The 21,336-nt window shown below is 31.5% G+C and overlaps 1 long non-coding RNA gene across 1 annotated transcript; it reads right to left on the bottom strand.

Annotated features, from left to right (window-relative positions):
* Nucleotides 1-12,693: 12,693 nt before the first annotated feature.
* LOC117127320 lies at nt 12,694-20,024 on the bottom strand. The gene is made up of 2 exons (XR_004450255.1): nt 18,595-20,024; nt 12,694-18,489 (listed from the first exon to the last, which is right to left on the bottom strand). It is a non-coding gene; the product is annotated as an uncharacterized LOC117127320 (long non-coding RNA).
* Between the last annotated feature and the right edge of the window lie 1,312 nt (nt 20,025-21,336).

Genomic DNA, 21,336 nt, shown 5'->3' with positions numbered 1-21,336 from the left:
AAAATTGAGAGTGGTGATAAAGGTGGTGGAGTAGTACATGTAGAGATACAAGCTGAGGACAATCAAGCCTCCATAAAAGAAAAGTCACAAGACATTGAGAGTGAGAAAGAAAAAGAATGGTTGGATGTCTCGCCAGGGAAATCTAGTCGGCCTTCGAGTCCTTTGAAGTTTGGGCAGGTATCAATACTTACTAAATCGAGATTTGAAGTGTTATCACCAACGGAAGAGGAACAAGAAGAAGAAGAGAATCTGGAGCAGACAGAAGAAGAACATGAGGTAATGCAGGAAGAAGATAACCTTACAAGGAAAATGTTACCTCGAGAGTCTAAGGTTAACCACAGATATCTCAGAGATAAAGCGGGCCAGAAAACTCAGGATGCAGATCCTGGTTGTCTGAACAAGAAGAAAACCCGTCGTCATTAATATGTCTGGGTTTTATTGGAACATAAGAGGTTTCAACAAGTTTTCTAAGCATTTGGTGGTTCAGGAATGGGTCAGGAAACGTGGTTTTCAGTTTGGATGTTTAATTGAGACAAGAGTGAAGGAGAATAAAGCAAAGAAGATTTTGGAGACTGTATTTCCAGGATGGTCATATATCACAAACTATGATCATCACCGGTTGGGTAGAATTTGGGTCACTTGGAGTCCGAGAGTAAGGGTTACTCCCTGCTTTCAAAGCGCACAGTTGGTTACGTGTTCTGTGTTGTTGGAAGGGATGGTAGAGGAGATTTTTTGTTCCTTTGTATATGGATTTAATTTGGAGGAAGAGAGAAAGGAGCTTTGGAGGGATCTTAAAGACCATCATGATTCTCCTATAATAAGGAAATCACCATGGATTGTTCAAGGGGATTTTAACGAGATTCTTAGTGGAGTGGAGCATTCAGTGTCGGGTTCACAAGACTCGTTGGGTATGAAGGATTTTCAAGAAGTGGTTCAATACTGCTCTATTGTAGATATGTCATACCAAGGGCCTAGGTTTACTTGGTGCAATAAGAGAGATACTGGCTTGATCTGCAAGAAGTTGGATCGTACTTTGATTAATGAGGTATGGGTGAGATCTTTTCCGCAGTCTTATTGTGTATTTGAAGCTGGAGGTTGTTCGGATCATCAAAGATGTCGGGTAGTGATTAAAGCTGAGATAATGAAACCAAGAAAGCCGTTTAAGTTTGTAAATGCACTAGTGGATATGCCAGAATTCATTCCTGTGGTTGAGAAGTTCTGGTCTGAGACAGAGGTGTTGTTCAATTCCACTTCTGCTTTATTTCGATTGTCAAAGAAGCTCAAGGCCCTGAAGCCGGTTTTGAAGCAACTGAGTAAAGAAAAGGTGGGGGAGATAGTAAAGAAGACAAGAGAGGCATATGCTAAGCTTTGTGATGCTCAAGTGAAGACTTTGGAAAATCCCATCCAAGCCAACATTGAAGCAGAATCAGAAGCATATAGAAGATGGATTTTTTTATCTACTCTGGAGGAGAAAGTTCTTAGTCAGAAGGCAAAAATTCATTGGCTTGATGTTGGAGACGGTAACAATAAAAGTTTTCACAGGGCGGCTACAGTAAGGGAGATAAGGAATTCTATAAGGGAGATTAAGAGATTGGATGGTTCTGTAGCAGACTCGCAAGATGATATTAAACAAGAAGCAGTAAGTCACTTCCATCAATTTCTTACTCATACGCCTTCAGAGTATGAGGGAATAAGTGTTGATGAGTTAAAGTCGCTGGTAAACTATGAGTGTTCGGAGGATGATAGAAGCAGTTTGATGAGGGAGGTATCTTCGGAAGAGATTCGAAAAGTTCTTTTCTCTATGCCACGAGACAAATCACCGGGTCCAGACGGGTTCACAAGTGAGTTTTTTAAGGCCTCTTGGGCGGTAACAGGAGGAGATTTCGTTACAGCAGTTAAGTCCTTCTTTGATAAGGGGTTTCTGCCTAAGGGAATTAACTCAACCATCTTAGCGCTTATTCCGAAGAAGAATGATGCTGTATACATGAAGGACTATCGGCCTATTTCATGCTGCAACGTTATCTATAAGGTAATATCAAAGCTCCTAGCAAATCGGATGAAAAGGATTCTCCCTCTTTTCATATCTTTGAACCAGTCTGCGTTTGTGAAGGATAGGCTACTAATGGAGAATGTCTTGTTAGCTTCAGAGCTAGTCAAGAGTTATCACAAGGATTCTGTTACCGAGCGGTGTGCAGTCAAGATAGATATTTCAAAGGCCTTTGATTCTGTCCAGTGGTCTTTTTTAGTATCAGTGCTTGCGGCATTAAATTTCCCGGAGAAGTTCATTGTGTGGATTAAGAAATGCATAGAGTTGGCTTCATTCTCGATACAGATAAATGGGGAATTGGCTGGCTATTTTAATAGCAAGCGAGGACTTAGGCAGGGGTGTGCTTTGTCTCCATATCTGTTTGTTATTAGTATGCAAGTTCTTTCAAAGCTCCTGGATAAAGCAGCAACAGAGAAACAGATGGGTTTTCATCCGTACTGCAAAGAGCTTCATTTGACACACATATGTTTTGCTGATGATGTTTTAGTATTCTCTGACGGGAAGAAGAAGTCGGTTGAGGGTATACTGGAGGTCTTTCAGAGATTTGAAAAGATATCGGGTTTGAGTATTAGTCTTGAGAAGTCTACATTGTATCTGGCTGGTGTTCAGGAAACAGATAGTGAGGCTATTTTAGACCAGTTTCCTTTTGAAAGAGGATCTCTTCCGGTACGATATTTGGGCCTCCCTCTTCTGACAAAACGGATGAATGTACATGACTATAGCCCTCTTATCTCAAGAATTCGGAATCGCATCTCTTCTTGGACAGCGAGGCATCTCTCCTTTGCTGGACGGCTTCAGTTAATTGGTTCTGTTCTCTATAGCATAACAAATTTTTGGATGTCAGCTTATAGGCTCCCAAACCAGTGCATTCAAGAAATAAATAGCATCTGTGCTGCATTTCTTTGGTCTGGACCGGTGTTATCAACGCATAAAGCTAAAGTAGCTTGGGTGGATGTGTGCAAACCAAAAGATGAAGGTGGTTTAGGCTTGAAAAATCTGGCAGATGCGAATAAAGTGTCTTGTTTGAAGCTTATTTGGCGTATTATCTCTACTAGGTCTTCTTTATGGGTTAAATGGATATGGAAATATCTCATTCGAAAGGGTTCTTTTTGGAGTGTTAATGAGAAGAGTAACAGTGGATCGTGGATGTGGAAGAAGCTTTTGAAACTGCGGCCTTTGGCTATGCAATTAACTAAGAAGGAAGTCAACAGTGGAGCCACCACCTCTTTCTGGTTTGAGAAATGGTCATCAATTGGCCAACTGATTGAGCTAACAGGAGCAAGAGGGTGTATGGACCTTGGTATTCCTATAAACTCTACGGTGGAGAAAGCTATTCAGTTGTACCGAGTGAGAAGGCATCGTGCTCACTCTCTTAGGCAGGTTGATCGCAAGATTATGGTTCTCAAAAATAAAGGTCTCAACCAGCTAGATGATATATGCCTTTGGAAGAGGGAGAATGGGGATTTTAAAACAGATTTCAGAACATCTCATACTTGGAATCTTGTAAGAAGTTCATCTCCAAAGGTATCTTGGGTAAAAGGAGTGTGGTTCACTGAAGCTACCCCGCGATTTTCTTTCTTAGTTTGGCTTGCTATTCATGACAGACTAGCAACAGGAGATAGGATTCTTAGGTGGAATCCACAAGCCGTTTCTACATGCTGGTTGTGTAACACGGAAGCTGAGACTCGTGATCACCTATTTTTCGAGTGCTCGTTCTCTAAGGAAGTCTGGATTGGAACCATAAAACATTTGGCAGGGCGTGGAGAAGTGTATAAATGGGATAGAGTGCTTCGGATTGTTGAGAAGGGTTTACATAAGTGGAGTTCGACTGTGTTACTGCGTTATTGCTTTCAGGCCGTGGCTTATGCGTTATGGCATGAGAGGAATGTGAGAAGAGTGGGTGAGGCATCGCAGCCAGCTACCTGTCTGATTGCAAGGCTTGATAAGCTCATTAGAAACAGAATATCTTCTTTGAGAAGGAGGGTAGGAGGTAAATATGAGAAGATGATGGAGGATTGGTTTAACAGAGGCTAGTATAGCTTGAGAGATATAGAAGCATATTTTCTTTTGGTTTGCATTTCATTGTATTTAAATATGGTAGCAGATAAAACTCTGTACAAAGGTTTTTTTTTATTTGAATAAATTTAAAATTCTTTCAAAAAAAAAAAGATTATGCATTAAAAAATTATTTAAAAATTAATATTTTATTATGAAAGTTATTACAGAGCAATATATTAAAAATTATTCTTGAGTATGTTTGATTTTTCATAATCTTGATGCTTCAAATAAAGTCTTGGAAAAAGTACCTGCAAAATAAGATAGAGTTATGAGAAAAACATAAGATAAAAAATGAAATCATATTTTAGTAGACTTTTTATCAAGTCTACGTAAAGTTATTGTTTAGTAGACTTTAGTTGAAGTCTACACTAATGGAAAATTTTCATATCTAAAAGTGTGCATTTAGAAAATTTGAAAATACTTTGTTCTGGAAAATATTTCAAAAATGGTTTTTTGTCATCCTTGTAACAAAGCAAAAAGATAATGTATGAATCTATAAATTTAGTTCATTATAAACACAAAATATCTTATAATGAATATATGGAAAGCTTACATTTTTGGGAAGATGATTTGAAAACATTGGAAGAGAATACCTGCAAAATAAAATAAAATTTTGAAAAATAAGATAAAAATTAAAATCATATTTGAGTAAACTTCTAATGAAATATGCTTAAAAGTCAAGGCTAGTAGACTTCATTTGAAGTCTACCAGCCGTAAGTTTTAAGTAGATTTCAAATGAAGTCTACTCTATAAAAAAAAAATAGATCTGAAAAATAATACATTAAAAATATGAAATAAGTTTAAATCTAAAAAACTTTTAAAAATATGATTTAATAGACAAAATAGTTATAAATTAAAGACATATTAATATGAATTTTAATATGTAACTTTATTTGAATATAAATACTAGAACACATGTTTTAAATCTATAGATGTAAACCTTACATTTCTAGGAGGAGAAGAGAACAACTATGGAAGAAAATACCTGCAAAATAAGATAAAATTATTAAAAAACATAGAAAAAAATTAAAGTCATATTTTTGTAGACTTCCAATGAAGTCTGCTTAAACTTTGTGGTAAAGTCTACACTGTCTGATAATTTTCAGATCTGAAAAAATCTATATATTTTGAAATATGAAAATAATTTTAAATCTGAAAATACTTTACATAATAGAATTTATAAGGTAAACTAGTAGCAAATTAATGTAGAGAGCTTGATCTATAAATTTATTTGAATATAAACATGTAAATACATATTTAAAATTTATTAATCTAAAACTTACATTTTTAGAGGAGATGATGAAATCCATGAGTGATAATACCTACCAAAAAAAAATAATATTGTGAGAAATAAACATAAAAATACACATTTAAAATCTATAGATCTAAAACTTACATTTTTTAAAGGAGAAGATGAAAACCATGAATCATAATATCTAAAATGACAAGATAATATTGTGAGAAAGACTTGAGAAAATTTTAGAGAGAAAGAAGATAATGAGAGAGATTTAGAAACAATTGAGAGAATTTTAGAGAGAAGAGAGAAAGTTTTAGAGAGAAGAGAGAGAGTTTTAAAAACTTGTGCAGCCACTTTAGAGAGAGATTGTATAAATTTTGTTTATATAGGGAGAAAAATGTAACTAGGTTAAAATTTACGATACTGTAGACTTCGTTTGAAGTCTACTAAAATTAAAATTTTGGAGTAGATCTTACTATAACATAGTAGACCTTTTTGGAAGTCTACTATAATAATTTAATTATTGTTGTTTATTCTTTATTATTTTAATAATTTTAATATATGATTTATTAAATTTATTTCTTTATTTTTTAATAGTTATAGTATATGATTTCAGTTTTTTATTCGTAAGGAACTTAACTTAGTTTAAATATAATAATTTTTTGTAAAACAAATTGAAAAATATAGACTGAAAAAGATGTCTTCAGATAAATAGACTTTATTGTAGGTCTACGAAACCCTAAACCACAAATATCAAACCCTAAATGTTTTGCTTGATAATAAAAAAATCTCATTTATACAAAATATAAACTACTAAACATTAATATGCAGATTTAAGTTAATAAAACAAAAAAAAAAAACAAAATCTAAAATCTAACCCTATGAAATCAACTACTAAAAGACATAACATGTTAGAACCTTTTGTTTCTAAACTATGAACATAGTCTAACACATGATAACCAAATTAGTATATATTCTTCAAAATTGTTTGATTATATGAAATTTTAATTTATTTACTTCATATTATCCATTATATTGATGATTAGTTAAAAATATCACAATAATTATTTTTATACATTTTCAAAATTAAATTAGTAGATCAAATTAGAGTGTAGACTACAAAACAAGTCTATAAAGTAGACTTCGTAGGAAGTCTATATATATGTAGACTTCTTTTATTACGTGTAGACTTCCAAAGGATAGAAACGTAAAATATATTTTTGTTTTTTGTTTGGTCATAAGGGTTAAATAGTACTTTCACTACTTCTTTAGGTTGGTTTTGCATTTGACTGAAAGTGGGGTACACTTTTACATTTGACTTGAATATTTGGGTTGGTTTTAGCAAATGTCCCGAAGAAGAATGAGTGGGCCCAAGTGTTTGATAATTGGTTGGTTGGGGAAGTACTTGACAAAAACTCATTAAGGGTATTAGCATAAATTCACATGAATTGGTCCATATAGATTAAAATAGGTGGTAAGAGATTATTTTTTTGTCTTTTGGTCCATATCAGATTAATGTCCACAAAATTGATTGGGAATGGAATAAAAGAAGTAAATCTTTAGTGATCAAGATAGTCCATAAAGGAAACAAGTGCTCCACAAAATTAAAGAATACAAAACTTTCTTAAATACTAAATATGAATTTTTATCTACACACTAAAGCGAAATATTTTACAAATCCAAATTTATCTACGGTTAACGAAAATTAAGAATAACTAGATTTCGATATGCGCGCATGTGCGGATGTTCAAAATATGTTGTTATTTATTTTTCATTTCACTATTTAAGATTGAAAAAAAAAACAAATCTGAAGAACCTAACCGATTCCAATCCGAAAAAATAGTACCAAACCCAAACCGGAATTGATCAAATATCTGAATTATTCAAAATTTTGTTATTTAAACTGAAACCTAATCCGATCTAAACCAAAAATTTTCGAGTATCCAAATGTATATGAAATAGATTTATATACTTATATATATATTAATTATTTTTAGATTTAATGTATATAAAAACATCCAGAATTTATATGATACTTTTAAATTGGTTTAAATATTTGAAAATATATACAAATAGTCAAAAGTAAATATCTAAGATAGTTAAAGTATATTCAAAACACCAAAAACATTTAAAAGAATTATTGATTCTCTATCCAAATATTTAAACCAAACCAATTTATATGTTAAGTTTAGGTACTGTTACATATGTTATTCAAATTTATATGAATATATTAATTTGCTTATATATTTTGAGAAATTTAAACTATATAGTGAATTTTAAAAAAGAAATTAAAAAATTAAATAGGTTATTTCAATCCAAACCAAACCCGCAAAGATCCAAACCACAAAACAAACTTTTGAAATATCCGAATGTTAAAATCTTTGATTCCAAAAATCCAAAACCCAAAGAGACCCGAACTGAACCTGAATGGGTATCTCAACACCCATCCCTAGTCACTATTATATATGATATATGTGTCATCATATAATCAGTCTTATTTTATACGTACCATCATATAAATAATAATATAATTAATAGCATTTTATATGTACCATCATATAAATAATTATATCATATTTTAAAATTTTAATGTGAAATATAAAACCAATAATTTAAGTTGGTGTTTGAAATTGGGCTTTGTATTCTATTTTTCTTATATGTATTGAAAACATTTTTTATAATTTTTATTAGAAAATATTTTAGTAAAATTCAATTTTGAATATATGTATATTTTTGAATGAAATTTTGATATAAATCAATTTTAAATTATTATTTTGATTTGAAATATGTATATCAAGTAACATAAGCCCATTACTTGTAATATAGTATAAGGACTTTCATTTTTTTTTAATAACCTAAGCCTATTACAATTTTTTCTTAATATATTGCTATATATGTTTTCAAACAACATTATATTCTTTTTTTATTGCTATCATTGCTTCCAAACAATTCCTAAAGGTACTTCTATTTTAATAAGATAGATGTTTGAAATTGGGTTTTGTATTGTATTTTTCTTATATGTATTGAAAACGTTTTTTATAATTTTTATTGGAAAATATTTTAGTAATATTCAATTTTTAATATATGTATATTTTTGAATGAAATTTTGATATATATCAATTTTAAATTATTATTTTGATTTGAAATATGTATATCAAGTAACATAAGTTCATTATTTTGTAATATAATATAATAGACTTCTAATTTTTTTTAATAACATAAGTCTATTATATTTTTTCTTAATATACTGCTAAACATGTTTCCAAACAACATTATATATTTTTTTTGTTGTTATCGTTGTTTCCAAACAATTTCTATTTTAATAAGATAGATATGTATATCAAATAATATAAACCTATTACTTTGTAATATAACATAATGGACTTTCAATTTTTTCAATAACATAAATCTAATATATATTTTTTTTAATATATTGGTATAAATATTTCCAAACAATATTATATTTTTTTTTATTGCTATCATTGTTTCTAGACAATTAGTAGTAGAGGTACTTCTAAACTTAGATTAGATCAAACTATAATGGGCCTTAACGGTTATATCCTCCGTACCTTATTACAGCCCATCAGACGAACCTACAACGTGTGTGTGTTTGCTTGTGGGGGAGATGAACCTAGGATTCCTATAAAGTTTTTTTTTTCTTTTTTTTTGAACATTTTCTAGGATTCCTATAAAGTTAAATCAGCTTTGACATAAACGTACGATTTTATCTTTGATTAGATCGATTATCCTAGCAAGTTGTATTTAAAATATTTTATGCTATGCTTTAACGAATTTAGTGAATTTAAATACAATTAATTTTGGGATGACATTTAACTCTTTAATTAAAATTTAACTAGGTGGACTGCCCGCACGCATCTGCGGACATTAACATTAATATTAAATTGATATTATATTTACAACTATATAATACTTATGTTACATGTATATGGTTAATATGAAAGATTCGATGTTACATATTGATATTTATACTATGTTCATATGAACAAAGAATATATTAGAACGTTTAGAAAACGATCACATTTAACACTAATCTTAAAACACCAGAAAAATATAATTGAGAAAAAATAAATATTTCACGCATAACCTCAATAAAAAAATTAGCCATAAAATATAAAAGAAAGATTTGAATTATTTGAGATTTATTATCATCGGTTTCATTGTAACAACATAAATGATTTACGGTTTTCTTCTCTAAGCCTTGAGTCAGAAAAGAGGTAATTCTAACAAAAATATTTAAAGATGTAAACAATCTCCAAAAGATAACAAATTATATAATTGATAGGACAACGTCAATGAGTTTCAAAGTTTTTAAAAAGCTTTGAGATTACCTTTGGCTCTCAGACGTACTGAAGAGGATCACACACAATAAACAAATTGCACTTGATTAGCATACATATCTTATATTATATTCTTGATAAGTGATTTAACTTTATAAAAAAAGAATGACCTTTTTCGAAAGGGATGATCAGTTCCTGGATAAAAAGAGTCGTCTCTTTTTGTTAGTTGAATTACTACTGATGCAAAAATATAGATAAATATACAACATGGAGAGGAAGAGAACAAAAATAAACGGAGAAGAAAAATCCCCCATAAAATTACCAGTAATGGTGTTCCCGTCTATGAATTACTTATTGATTATCATACACCTGCGCAAGATCACAAAAGTAGAATTTAAATTATAACGATCAAAAACATATGAAAACTTAAAAGATAGATGCGTGAAACTAATAGGGGTGGTGTGATATTTATATAGCAAATTAGTTTAAGTTTCTAAATGACCTAGTTTTCAAGAGAAGCTATGAGATAGAATATCCTCTAATAAATTTTAATTTAGCTATGAAATAGAATATCTTCTAATAAATTTTTAAAGATATTCTTGCTATAATATATACATAATTTTGGTAACTCAAATGTTGCTATATATATATATATATATATATATTTAAATATTAAATGCATGATATTAGGAAAGAAGATATCTCGTCAGTTGATTGCAACTGGAACGTCCGTACTTAGTTTGGAGTTTTTTTACCCAAAATAAACTTAGTTGAGAGGTTTTAACATTAAAAATCCATACTATTACTACCAGTAAATCTTTAGTGTAGGGGTTTCTACACTAAGTAAACATAGTTGAGGAATTTTACCATTAAAATGAAAAAAAATCAAAATACAGTAATATGAGGATAAATTTTCAAAATACATTTTATAAATTAATGTATAAGCTTCTATAAATGACTTATAACCTCTTATAATAATTTAAAACGTCTGATTTTTATAAATGTATTTATAATTTTATAAATGATTTATAAAGCATGCACTGAATTATTAGACATTAATAGTTATTATGATACTTTATATACAAATGTAATTCTTTCTATACGAATATAAAATCATTATATCAATTCAAATAAACACTTTTTTATTATTTTATGTAATTTATAAATATATAAAAAAATTGATCGCATTATTACTCTTTCATAGTTTCAACAATTAGTTACCATAAATAATTATTTCTAAATTATGTAGATTATTTGGAAAGTGGTAATTGAATTATCCTTTACTTTTCGATATAATTAAAAATCACCGGTCAATCAAATTATAACAATTTGAAGAGTTCATTTATGATCAACACGTAATAAAAAATCATTTATGTGACTTCTCAATCAATATATAGTAGGATTTAAATTTTATAAATAATTTGTAACATTATATAAATAATTTTAAAATTCTGATAAATTTATTCTGTAAACAACGATAAATAATTTAAAAATGATGTTAATAAACATGTTTGGATTTTGTAATATTTAAAATAGTTATTATATAATTATATTCGAATACAATTCATCAAGTAGAGTATAAAACTATTATAATTATCTTATATAAAAATTCGTTCATTATATTTTATAGTTTATAAATATTAAAAGTAATAAATATAACATTATTAATCTTTCTATAATTTCGATATTTTGTTATCATAAATTGTTATTTGTAATATTCTTTAGATTATATAGCAAGTGATGTTAAATGTTTTTAGACTTACCTTAAATTTTTAGATCTAATTTAAATAAATAAAAATAAATAAAAATCAACCAATCAAATTATAACAATTTTTTTGAAACTTCATGTATAAGCGACACGTCACCAAACCTCACTAAAGTGACTTCTCTTTTAATATATAGGGGATAAGACAAAAAGAGAAAACCAAAAGAAATTGATGGATCAAATCAAATCCTCATTCCAAGGTGATTTGGACCTTTACCTAATTATGTTTTTGTTTGTACGTACGTGTCTGATAACGTCACACGTGTACATACATATATAAACTGTACGAATACATATCACACCTCCTATACGTATTCACTTCAACTACATATGACGTAAAAAGGGGCTAAAAACTAAAGCCCCAGATCAAAAAGGGTTAAAAACTAGAGAAATTTGGTGAGATAACTATAAAAAAAATCATAATTCACTAACTAACTAAAATTACACCCTCTTTCCTCTTTTCTCTTCCTATCTCTCTCTATATTCTCTCTACAAAACTAAATTCTCTTTTTTTTTAGCTATTTCACAAATAAACCCTAAAAACTAATTAATCATAAACTCATAATTTCTGATAAAAATTGAGTTAATAAACTTCATAAAAAGAGTAAGGATTTGCCAAATGCATGGCCAAAAGATAACAGGTTTTCTTATAAATGTTAGTTTTATTACGTTACTAGGGTCGGTCCGCCCTACGGGCGGGATGTATTTTATTTATTATTTTTTGTATAATTTTGTGATTTGTGTTTTGAATTTGCATTTGCAAAAAATGTGTATGATAATGATTTTGGGTTTTTAAAAAGTTTTAGGTGATAAGATATTATATGCGATAAGATATATTTTTCTTGAAATATTACATAAACGTTCTCGAAATTATAACAAAACTATTCATGAATCCACCATTTTCATCTTTTTTTTATGAATCCTTCTTATTTATTCTTAAAATTAATATTTTATATTACATTGTATATTTTTGAATTACATTATGTGTATATATATTGTGTATCTCCGTAACATGCAACAATATTTTTGGTGAAAAATATTGTAGCAAAGTAATTAAACAACACAGTTTAACAAATGTAATTCATCTTAATTGGAAATTATATTTCATACTATCTATGCTTTTTTTGGAACGCTTATTATTATCTATGTTAACTTCTCAAATTTTTGATGGTTAATTTCAACTTTTACAAACAAAACCAAAATTACGAATGGAACACGAAACACTCAATATATTGAAAGTCTTGAATATATTTGAAGTTAGTTGGTCGATCCAACATCAGGGCCATCATTTTTATATTTGTTTTTGTTTCTTTTTTTTTTTTTTTTGGAGTACACTTGTCAATGAGTAACACTATCATATACTCAGACAGTAAATAGCTTGAGCTGACCGTGGAGGGGAACTCATAAAAACAAAAGAAAGACAATACATACCAAACTATACACAGTAGTGTCTGGAAAATTAGAAATGTACACCTTAACTTGAGAGTATAATCATATGTTTTACATGTAAAGAGGATGACGACGTTTCTTCTTTATGTTTAGACAGTTCAAGAGATAAAGTAATTCAGAACTTAAAAGATTAATTTAACAATTAAGTCTCAGTAACACTAACAATACAAAAGTAATAATTACATCTTCCTCAATAGCATTTTTTTTTTCAATGCCCCAAAACCATCCGCCGTATATGGTTTCTGGCTTGCTCTCCGAAGTAAAAGCCTCTCATTCCGACACCTCTCAACTGCGCTTATCTCATTAATTGAGTATAGATCCATACTTTTATTATTTGCTCGCAGCCAAAAGAAAAAAATCTTCACTACAACTCAGGAAAACTTCTTTCTAGAATATTTTTCTTTCAACAAACACATGATTAAGAACATTTGAGATGCATATAAGAACATGCAAACCCATTAACAAATTAGCATATTTCTAACCACAGCCCATGCAAAGTAGTTGATTAATCAAACGGCGGTAAATATTACTGAAAATAGGAAATAAAATGCAAGATCAGAAAATTCTAACATGTTGTATCAGCATCCCACGGAAAAATCATATTTTGCTGAATAACCGATTTGCAAAACATAACAGTTCAGAAAACAATTCACACCTTGAAGCAACCTTTATCATCGTCTCATCCACCTCACAAATGGGAGCCATTGATCTCTCTCCCTGACAGAATGTCATCGGTGGTATGTTGATGTTGCGTTCAATGAGCAATCACGATGATTAAACGATCTCGAAGGAAGCGCATGTATAGGTGGAAGGGGTGAAAAGTGTCACAGATAAGGTGGACACGTTCACTCAGTCATAATAACAGAAGCGGTGGCCATTGAAACTTTTGTTCAGAACCATCATCCATGTGTTCTTCTTATCTGAGCTACTACCAATTAGTTTACAAAAAAAGGCCTTTGATTCATAAAGTTCATAACTTTCTTATGTATGTAACCAAAAAGAGTAGAGAGGAGCAATATTACCAAAGTCATCGAGAGTAGAGGTAACACCAAACTCTCCCAAGTTCTCTGTTCAAGAACAAATGTTAAAGTTGAATATTTTGAAACGTTGAGCTACAAACATGAAACATCGCAGTCGAAACACAACTGAAAAAAAAAGAAGCCAAGAAGGAACCTGAATCATGGGTTTGCCGAAGATTTGTATGTGGTTGCTTACAAATCGAGAGGAAGTGTAACAGTCAGTGATTGTCCCGATGACCCTGTTTTAGAAATTCATGGATCAAGTTAGGTAGATTTTTGCGGCAATTGAGGTGCCATTCACCAATCTGGCCTAATCGGAGTTTAGAAGATTGATCCAACATGAACGCCAGTCATCATTGATTATCTGCTAAGGTTTGTCAAAAACTGGACTTCGACGGACTGTGGTGTTACGACTTCATGCCTTCAAGTGGGCGAGCAGATGGGAAGAAATAGCCATTCCGGGATGACGAATTTGTGAAGATTACAATGACTAAGAAGAAAGTGATGATCTTCACAACTCCAAACTCGCTTTTTATAGATCGAGATCTACAAACATTGAGATTAGAGGTGCATTGAATGAAAAGTTGTGGGATGAGTGGATCAGTGATGTTAATGAAAATTTTAATATTGTTCACTGAATCCATACGTTAGCAGTACGCATCACTAACTACAAATTCAATGTCCAGAAGATCTAACGACCGAACGATCAAGATGCTTGCGGAGAAGACGAAGCGAGTCAGTTGACCTAGAATGAAACAATAATGATTTTATATTACATTGTATATTTTTGAATTACATTATGTGTATATATATTGTGTATCTCCGTAACATGCAACAATATTTTTGGTGAAAAATATTGTAGCAAAGTAATTAAACAACACAGTTTAACAAATGTAATTCATCTTAATTGGAAATTATATTTCATACTATCTATGCTTTTTTTGGAACGCTTATTATTATCTATGTTAACTTCTCAAATTTTTGATGGTTAATTTCAACTTTTACAAACAAAACCAAAATTACGAATGGAACACGAAACACTCAATATATTGAAAGTCTTGAATATATTTGAAGTTAGTTGGTCGATCCAACATCAGGGCCATCATTTTTATATTTGTTTTTGTTTCTTTTTTTTTTTTTTTGGAGTACACTTGTAAATGAGTAACACTATCATATACTCAGACAGTAAATAGCTTGAGCTGACCGTGGAGGGGAACTCATAAAAACAAAAGAAAGACAATACATACCAAACTATACACAGTAGTGTCTGGAAAATTAGAAATGTACACCTTAACTTGAGAGTATAATCATATGTTTTACATGTAAAGAGGATGACGACGTTTCTTCTTTATGTTTAGACAGTTCAAGAGATAAAGTAATTCAGAACTTAAAAGATTAATTTAACAATTAAGTCTCAGTAACACTAACAATACAAAAGTAATAATTACATCTTCCTCAATAGCATTTTTTTTTTCAATGCCCCAAAACCATCCGCCGTATATGGTTTCTGGCTTGCTCTCCGAAGTAAAAGCCTCTCATTCCGACACCTCTCAACTGCGCTTATCTCATTAATTGAGTATAGATCCATACTTTTATTATTTGCTCGCAGCCAAAAGAAAAAAATCTTCACTACAACTCAGGAAAACTTCTTTCTAGAATATTTTTCTTTCAACAAACACATGATTAAGAACATTTGAGATGCATATAAGAACATGCAAACCCATTAACAAATTAGCATATTTCTAACCACAGCCCATGCAAAGTAGTTGATTAATCAAACGGCGGTAAATATTACTGAAAATAGGAAATAAAATGCAAGATCAGAAAATTCTAACATGTTGTATCAGCATCCCACGGAAAAATCATATTTTGCTGAATAACCGATTTGCAAAACATAACAGTTCAGAAAACAATTCACACCTTGAAGCAACCTTTATCATCGTCTCATCCACCTCACAAATGGGAGCCATTGATCTCTCTCCCTGACAGAATGTCATCGGTGGTATGTTGATGTTGCGTTCAATGAGCAATCACGATGATTAAACGATCTCGAAGGAAGCGCATGTATAGGTGGAAGGGGTGAAAAGTGTCACAGATAAGGTGGACACGTTCACTCAGTCATAATAACAGAAGCGGTGGCCATTGAAACTTTTGTTCAGAACCATCATCCATGTGTTCTTCTTATCTGAGCTACTACCAATTAGTTTACAAAAAAAGGCCTTTGATTCATAAAGTTCATAACTTTCTTATGTATGTAACCAAAAAGAGTAGAGAGGAGCAATATTACCAAAGTCATCGAGAGTAGAGGTAACACCAAACTCTCCCAAGTTCTCTGTTCAAGAACAAATGTTAAAGTTGAATATTTTGAAACGTTGAGCTACAAACATGAAACATCGCAGTCGAAACACAACTGAAAAAAAAAGAAGCCAAGAAGGAACCTGAATCATGGGTTTGCCGAAGATTTGTATGTGGTTGCTTACAAATCGAGAGGAAGTGTAACAGTCAGTGATTGTCCCGATGACCCTGTTTTAGAAATTCATGGATCAAGTTAGGTAGATTTTTGCGGCAATTGAGGTGCCATTCACCAATCTGGCCTAATCGGAGTTTAGAAGATTGATCCAACATGAACGCCAGTCATCATTGATTATCTGCTAAGGTTTGTCAAAAACTGGACTTCGACGGACTGTGGTGTTACGACTTCATGCCTTCAAGTGGGCGAGCAGATGGGAAGAAATAGCCATTCCGGGATGACGAATTTGTGAAGATTACAATGACTAAGAAGAAAGTGATGATCTTCACAACTCCAAACTCGCTTTTTATAGATCGAGATCTACAAACATTGAGATTAGAGGTGCATTGAATGAAAAGTTGTGGGATGAGTGGATCAGTGATGTTAATGAAAATTTTAATATTGTTCACTGAATCCATACGTTAGCAGTACGCATCACTAACTACAAATTCAATGTCCAGAAGATCTAACGACCGAACGATCAAGATGCTTGCGGAGAAGACGAAGCGAGTCAGTTGACCTAGAATGAAACAATAATGATTTTATATTACATTGTATATTTTTGAATTACATTATGTGTATATATATTGTGTATCTCCGTAACATGCAACAATATTTTTGGTGAAAAATATTGTAGCAAAGTAATTAAACAACACAGTTTAACAAATGTAATTCATCTTAATTGGAAATTATATTTCATACTATCTATGCTTTTTTTGGAACGCTTATTATTATCTATGTTAACTTCTCAAATTTTTGATGGTTAATTTCAACTTTTACAAACAAAACCAAAATTACGAATGGAACACGAAACACTCAATATATTGAAAGTCTTGAATATATTTGAAGTTAGTTGGTCGATCCAACATCAGGGCCATCATTTTTATATTTGTTTTTGTTTCTTTTTTTTTTTTTTTGGAGTACACTTGTAAATGAGTAACACTATCATATACTCAGACAGTAAATAGCTTGAGCTGACCGTGGAGGGGAACTCATAAAAACAAAAGAAAGACAATACATACCAAACTATACACAGTAGTGTCTGGAAAATTAGAAATGTACACCTTAACTTGAGAGTATAATCATATGTTTTACATGTAAAGAGGATGACGACGTTTCTTCTTTATGTTTAGACAGTTCAAGAGATAAAGTAATTCAGAACTTAAAAGATTAATTTAACAATTAAGTCTCAGTAACACTAACAATACAAAAGTAATAATTACATCTTCCTCAATAGCATTTTTTTTTTCAATGCCCCAAAACCATCCGCCGTATATGGTTTCTGGCTTGCTCTCCGAAGTAAAAGCCTCTCATTCCGACACCTCTCAACTGCGCTTATCTCATTAATTGAGTATAGATCCATACTTTTATTATTTGCTCGCAGCCAAAAGAAAAAAATCTTCACTACAACTCAGGAAAACTTCTTTCTAGAATATTTTTCTTTCAACAAACACATGATTAAGAACATTTGAGATGCATATAAGAACATGCAAACCCATTAACAAATTAGCATATTTCTAACCACAGCCCATGCAAAGTAGTTGATTAATCAAACGGCGGTAAATATTACTGAAAATAGGAAATAAAATGCAAGATCAGAAAATTCTAACATGTTGTATCAGCATCCCACGGAAAAATCATATTTTGCTGAATAACCGATTTGCAAAACATAACAGTTCAGAAAACAATTCACACCTTGAAGCAACCTTTATCATCGTCTCATCCACCTCACAAATGGGAGCCATTGATCTCTCTCCCTGACAGAATGTCATCGGTGGTATGTTGATGTTGCGTTCAATGAGCAATCACGATGATTAAACGATCTCGAAGGAAGCGCATGTATAGGTGGAAGGGGTGAAAAGTGTCACAGATAAGGTGGACACGTTCACTCAGTCATAATAATAGAAGCGGTGGCCATTGAAACTTTTGTTCAGAACCATCATCCATGTGTTCTTCTTATCTGAGCTACTACCAATTAGTTTACAAAAAAAGGCCTTTGATTCATAAAGTTCATAACTTTCTTATGTATGTAACCAAAAAGAGTAGAGAGGAGCAATATTACCAAAGTCATCGAGAGTAGAGGTAACACCAAACTCTCCCAAGTTCTCTGTTCAAGAACAAATGTTAAAGTTGAATATTTTGAAACGTTGAGCTACAAACATGAAACATCGCAGTCGAAACACAACTGAAAAAAAAGAAGCCAAGAAGGAACCTGAATCATGGGTTTGCCGAAGATTTGTATGTGGTTGCTTACAAATCGAGAGGAAGTGTAACAGTCAGTGATTGTCCCGATGACCCTGTTTTAGAAATTCATGGATCAAGTTAGGTAGATTTTTGCGGCAATTGAGGTGCCATTCACCAATCTGGCCTAATCGGAGTTTAGAAGATTGATCCAACATGAACGCCAGTCATCATTGATTATCTGCTAAGGTTTGTCAAAAACTGGACTTCGACGGACTGTGGTGTTACGACTTCATGCCTTCAAGTGGGCGAGCAGATGGGAAGAAATAGCCATTCCGGGATGACGAATTTGTGAAGATTACAATGACTAAGAAGAAAGTGATGATCTTCACAACTCCAAACTCGCTTTTTATAGATCGAGATCTACAAACATTGAGATTAGAGGTGCATTGAATGAAAAGTTGTGGGATGAGTGGATCAGTGATGTTAATGAAAACTTTAATATTGTTCACTGAATCCATACGTTAGCAGTACGCATCACTAACTACAAATTCAATGTCCAGAAGATCTAACGACCGAACGATCAAGATGCTTGCGGAGAAGACGAAGCGAGTCAGTTGACCTAGAATGAAACAATAATGGGCTTAGTTAATACATATTCTGTGAGATATAATTGATCAAGTCTATCACGTAAAAGAGCCTCGAACACACCCACATGTTAAACGACGAAGCCCATCACGTAAAAGATTAAATGAAATGGTGAGTTTAAGTCACTTGAACACGTGTCGCGCATACATGCTTCGAATTAGTGACCTGTCATCCGATGTGGACACTCTAAGAGAGAAACAAAGCCTCTTTTATATATAAAGATATTAGAGTTATCACTGTAAATGATACAGCCCAAAAATAACTATGTAAATTCAAAAATATAATTTATTTTCTAGTCAAAGTTTTTCTAAAAAAAAGACTAAATTCGAAATTGGATTTATTATCGATCGGCGTTGTACATCCTAACATTAGTGACGTAGGAACGAATAAATAGTGCACGGATGGGCGTGAGTTTATAATTTCAATCATATGATGCGTGCGTCCTTATGCTAAATTAGTGCAGTTTGAATATATTATAGCAAAATATATTTTTATTCAAAAATATTATAACAATAAATCGAAAGAAATAAAATGATGAGAAAATTAATTGTAAAATTATTTATAGCTATTATGTGGCCTTCTTTATTTTTTTGGTCAATATGTGGCCTTTTTTATTTTTTTGGTCAATATGTGGCCTTCTTACCTACTCAATTTATCGATACTAGAGATTTTTTTCCGCGTTTCGCGCAGATTGTGTCTTATAAATTTATTTTATTTATAATATTATTTATTGGTTTTTTCTTTTACATTAACTTCTTGTTTTTCCAATGTTAGTTTTTCTTAATTTAAATTTATATTTTTATAATTTTTCATTTTTCTTGTTGTAGATGGAGAATTATATTTTTTATTGATGGTTTTTTGTATGTGACATAAACTTTTTGAAATTTTAAAATAATGTTATATATAGTACGATTAACACATTAAAGAAGAGAAACATATTTAAGCACATTTTACACAGGTTTTATATGCATAATTTTAAACATTATATATGTATATATTATAAGTTTGAAACATGTAAATGCTTTCTAAAGCTAAATACTTGTTCTGAGTTTACATAACTTATCGAAAGTTTTATCTCTTTTTAAATTCAAATCACAGAAAAAAATATCAAAAAGTCAGTATAAATGGGTTTTTTGAGCTTTTAAATCAACACTGAAAAATTACATGATTCAGATAACAACAGTTTTATAAACAACTGGATAAAATTTGACCGAACCAAAGATTTTCACACAATATGTTCTTTTTTTTTCAAATTGCGAAGAGCCTATAGGCACAAGAAAAAAAAATTATAATTTTTGTTTTCACTTATATAACATTTCTTCTCGTTTACACACATAGTTTATTACACTGCTATCAGCAATGGAGAACTCTATTCATATAAGATTCACATCTATGCATTTTGACAAAGAAAATTTTTAGACATCTTAAGTTTCAGAATGTACCAACTTCAGTCATATCCACTATATTTCTCTATGATTCAAATCTTACAATTTTAATATATGTGCAAATTTCCATGTGAAAAAGCACACACGCCATCTATCATTCAACCTATTACTTTTTCCAAAGTAAACACTATAATCCTCGTTTGGTTAGCTCCACAAACTAATCTCTTTGGATCAGTTTACTAAAAAATATGGATACTAATGTCAGAAAAGAATATAAACACTATCAACAACAAATATTGGCACAAGACTATTTGGTTCAAGGAACATATTCCACGTAATGCGTTTATATCATGGCTGGCTTTGCGGAGAAAACTGCCAACCAAGGATCGCTTGAAGCATTGGGGGTTAAATGTCTCAGGAACGTGCGTCCTTTGTAATCTGGAAATAGAGATTCACCATCATCTCTTTTTTGAGTGCTCTTTCTCTCGCTTGATATGGGAACCTTTTGCTGCTGAAGTTTGGATTTCTCCTCCGGCTGATCTACACTCTATTGCAGCCTGGATCAATCAACCTCGCGTCAACGCAGATGTGCATGCTACTCCAGTCATCAAGCTCTACTTTCAGTCAGCCATCTACCTGCTGTGGAAAGAGCGCAATGCTCGTGTGTTCACAGCTGTCTCCTCACCTTCATCAGTCATCCTTGCCTCTCTCGACCGTATGATTCGTGACCGTCTCCTCTC

Source organism: Brassica rapa, chromosome A08 (assembly GCF_000309985.2).
Source record: "Brassica rapa cultivar Chiifu-401-42 chromosome A08, CAAS_Brap_v3.01, whole genome shotgun sequence".
Classification (NCBI taxonomy): domain Eukaryota; kingdom Viridiplantae; phylum Streptophyta; class Magnoliopsida; order Brassicales; family Brassicaceae; genus Brassica; species Brassica rapa.
The sequence above is the reverse complement of the archived record's forward strand: the minus strand, read 5'-3'. Positions and strand labels throughout refer to the sequence as shown.